The sequence below is a fragment of the Triticum urartu genome, chromosome 2 (assembly GCF_003073215.2).
Source record: "Triticum urartu cultivar G1812 chromosome 2, Tu2.1, whole genome shotgun sequence".
In the NCBI taxonomy this organism is placed as follows: Eukaryota; Viridiplantae; Streptophyta; class Magnoliopsida; order Poales; family Poaceae; genus Triticum; species Triticum urartu.
Genome location: NC_053023.1, coordinates 658,334,603 through 658,339,465, shown reverse-complemented (window position 1 = coordinate 658,339,465; position 4,863 = coordinate 658,334,603).

Here is a 4,863-nt window from a genome sequence, read left to right as displayed (position 1 = left end):
CGTTTATTCCGTAGCCTTTTGTTTCGAGTTACTAACACTTAGCAACCGAACCGGTATCTAATACCCTGGTGCTACTAGGAGTACTAGTAAAGTACACATTACACAATGTATATCCAATATACTTCTATCGACCTTGCCAGCCTTCTCATCTACCAAGTATCTAGGGTAATTCTGCTCCAGTGGCTGTTCCCCTTATTACAGAAGCACTTAGTCTCGGTTTGGGTTCAACCTTGGGTTTCTTCACTAGAGCAGCAGCTGAATTGCCGTTTCATGAAGTATCCCTTCTGCCCTTGCCCTTCTTGAAACTAGTGGTTTCACCAACCATCAACAATTGATGCTCCTTCTTGATTTCTACTTTTGTGGTGTCAAACATCGCGAATATCTCAAGGATCATCATATATGTCCCTGATATATTATAGTTCATCACGAAGCTCTAGCAGCTTGGTGGTAATGACTTCGGAGAAACATCACTATCTCATCTGGAAGATCAACTCCCACTCGATTCAAGCGATGTGTTGTACTCAGACAATCTGAGCACAAGCTCAACAATTGAGCTTTTCTCCCTTAGTTTGCAGGCTAAGAAAATCGTCGGAGGTCTTATACCTCTTGACGTGGGCACGAGCCTGAAATCCCAATTTCAGCCCTCGAAACATCTCATATGTTTCGACGTTTCAAAACGTCTTCGGTGCCTCAACTCTAAAACCGTTTAACTGAACTATCACGTAGTTATCAAAATGTGTATGTCAGATGTTCGCAACATCCACAGACAACGTTCGAGGTTCAGCACACTGAGCGGTGCATTAAGGACATAAGCCTTCTATGAAGCAATGAGGACAATCCTCAGTTTACGGACCTAGTCCGCATAATTGCTACTATCAACTTTCAACTAAATTTTCTCTAGGAACATATCTAAACAGTAGAACTGAAGCGCGAGCTACGACATAATTTGCGAAGACCTTTTGACTATGTTCAGGATAATTAAGTTCATCTTATGAACTCCCACTCAGATAGACATCCCTCTAGTCATCTAAGTGATTACATGATCCGAGTCAACTAGGCCGTGTCCGATCATCACGTGAGACGGACTAGTCAACATCGGTGAACATCTTCATGTTGATCGTATCTACCATACGACTCATGCTCGACCTTTCGGTCTTCTTGTGTTCCGAGGCCATGTCTGTACATGCTAGGCTCGTCAAGTCAACCTAAGTTGTTTGCATGTGTAAATCTGTCTTACACCCGTTGTATGTGAACGTAAGAATCTAACACCCGATCATCACGTGGTGCTTCGAAACACGAACTGTCGCAACGGTGCACAGTTAGGGGAAAACACTTCTTGAAATTGTTGTAAGGGATCATCTTATTTACTACCGTCGTTCTAAACAAGATGCATAAACATGATAAACATCACATGCAATCAAATAGTGACATGATATGGCCATCATCACTTTGCTCCTCTTGATCTCCATCTTCGGGGCTCCATGATCATCATCGTCACCGGCATGACACCATGATCTCCATCATCATGATCTCTATCATCGTGTCTCATGAAGTTGTCTCGTCAACTATTACTTCTACTACTACAGCTAACGGTTAGCAATAAAGTAAAGTAATTACATGACGTTTATGTTGACACGCAGGTCATAAATAAATTAAGACAACTCCTATGGCTCCTGCCGGTTGTCATACTCATCGACATGCAAGTCGTGATTCCTATTACAAGAACATGATCAATCTCATTACATCACATATATCATTCATCACATCCTTTTGCCATATCACATCACATGGCATACCCTGCAAAAACAAGTTAGACGTCCTCTAATTGTTGTTTGCATGTTTTACGTGGCTGCTATGGGTTTCTAGCAAGAACGTTTCTTACCTACGCAAAAACCACAACGTGATATGCCAATTGCTATTTACCCTTCATAAGGACCCTTTTCATCGAATCCGATCCGACTAAAGTGGGAGAGACAGACACCCGCTAGCCACCTTATGCAACTAGTGCATGTCAGTCGGTGGAACCAGTCTCACGTAAGAGTACGTGTAAGGTCGGTCCGGGCCGCTTCATCCCACGATGCCGCCGAATCAAGATAAGACTAGTAACGGCAAGCATATGAACAAAATCAACGCCCACAACTACTTTGTGTTCTACTCGTGCATAAGAATCTACGCATAGACCTAGCTCATGATGCCACTGTTGGGGAACGTAGCAAATTCAAAATTTTCCTACGTGTCACCAAGATCTATCTATGGAGAGACTAGCAACGAGGGGAAGGAGAGTGCATCTACATACCCTTGTAGATCGCTAAGCGGAAGCGTTCAAGAATGAACGGGGTTATTGGAGGTTCATAGGCGTTCGTACTGACGTATTAGTATGCTGTCGTTGATCCAAATCACGGAGTCTAGCGTGTCGACCCCCGTATCGGCACCTGAGCGTTGCAAAACACGTTAACTTCGTGCCTCTTGTCTGAGCTACTGCTTCTAGCTCGAGTCTTACGGCTCGCTGAAGCGGTGACATTCCCTATCCCTTATACCCAGATCAAAGAGAGACACGAGGGAGAGTGCTTCAGTGGCAAGACTCCATTCCAGCAGCAGTGCACAACAGCGTAGTGCCCTGCATGGTGGTGGGGAGGGCGTGGCATCCTGCAGGGCTTGCCGCCATCACCACAGAGGAAGATATGAGTAGGCATAGCACGAAGTTTCCTCAGAGTCCTTAGGGCTTGCCCACACACTCAACAGGAGAGAGATCACATTCATGTGTTGGCCAGCCCTAGCCTCCCTCGTAGTTCTCTAATCGTGACGGAGGGCCAGGTCTCTCTAGGGTGCACCCTAGTGGCTTAGCGCGACGCTGATACCCTGCACCCTCAGGCACGTCGCCCTTTAGCGCTCTTCCCCCCTCTGGCGCCCCAGCCCACTTTGGGCTGGATCCCTTCCCACTTCAGCCCATGGGCCCTCCGGGATAGGTGGCCCCACCCGGTGGACCCCCGGGACCCTTCCGGTGGTCCCGGTACAATACCGGTGACCCCGAAACTTGTCCCGATGGCCGAAGACTTCCTATATATAAATCTTTACCTCCGGACCATTCCGGAACTCCTCGTGACATCCGGGATCTCATCCGGGACTCCGAACAACATTCGGTAACCACATACAAACTTCCTTTATAACCCTAGCGTCATCGAACCTTAAGTGTGTAGACCCTACGGGTTCGGGAGACATGCAGACATGACCGAGACGTTCTCCGGTCAATAACCAACAGCGGGATCTGGATACCCATGTTGGCTCCCACATGTTCCACGATGATCTCATCGGATGAACCACGATGTCAAGGACTTAATCAATCCCGTATACAATTCCCTTTGTCTATCGGTACGATACTTGCCCGAGATTCGATCGTCGGTATCCCGATACCTTGTTCAATCTCGTTACCGGCAAGTCTCTTTACTCGTTCGTAACACATCATCCCGTGATCAACTCCTTGATCACATTGTGCACATTATGATGATGTCCTACCGAGTGGGCCCAGAGATACCTCTCCGTCACACGGAGTGACAAATCCCAGTCTCGATTCGTGGCCAACCCAACAGACACTTTCAGATACCTGGTAGTGTACCTTTATAGCCACCCAGTTACGTTGTGATGTTTGGCACACCCAAAGCACTCCTACGGTATCCGGGAGTTGCACAATCTCATGGTCTAAGGAAATGATACTTGACATTAGAAAAGCTTTAGCATACGAACTACACGATCTTGTGCTAGGCTTAGGATTGGGTCTTGTCCATCACATCATTCTCCTAATGATGTGATCCCGTTATCAACGACATCCAATGTCCATGGTCAGGAAACCGTAACCATCTATTGATCAACGAGCTAGTCAACTAGAGGCTTACTAGGGACATGGTGTTGTCTATGTATCCACACATGTATCTGAGTTTCCTATCAATACAATTCTAGCATGGATAATAAACGATTATCATGAACAAGGAAATATAATAATAACTAATTTATTATTGCCTCTAGGGCATATTTCCAACAATAGTAATGTAATTAATTGCACCAGATTGCATGCGTGACGAGAAGTCTAGTCCAATGGTGCTGCATTCATACCAGAGGGGGCGTGGCCGGCATGACTATGAAGGACTTCCGTAGTCCTCCCGGAAAACGATGCCATTCATTATTGAGCTCAGATCCCAACGTAGCGCCTCCAGATCCATGTTTGACCGGTCCTTCACAGACAAGGGGACAACAACTCGCTGGAAGCCTTGAGTCAGGCGTAATGATCGCTCATGACGAGTCAAACCCTATCCATGACAAGGTGATCTCTGCCCAAATCCCGAACCTTCACACAACGGTTAGAAAGAGGAAGAAATCTAGCAAGGTAGATTAGCTCAGTGTAGCCATGCTAGACTTATTTGAGGACAGGCGACAGACCCCCCCCCCCCCCCGCCTCCCTCCAGATACGAGAGCAAAGAGTTCTGCTTTGGATAGCGAGCGACGATTGTAGTATGAAGGCAACGACGGACGGATATCCTCTATCCAGAGTTACAGGTACATAACGACAGACGCGTCAGGCAAATCTGGCGAAGCCTCAAACGCTGTGAACTTGCTGTAGTATAAACACAAAGTGACCGACTGCAGGGAGCTCCACTGCGCTTGCTGGCGTGTCGAGGAGAAAGAGAGGGAAGAGTGGGAAGGTGGGGGAAAGTATCCAGTGTTCCCAGTCTTGGGGTACTCCAGTGCTCCAATGTCAAAAAACATTTTTAAATGTTTTAAAAAATTCCGGAAAAAATGAGAATGTTCACAAGGAATATCACTACATCCCATAAAATATTTAGGTCCAACATCGAAATGTACATTGAGAAA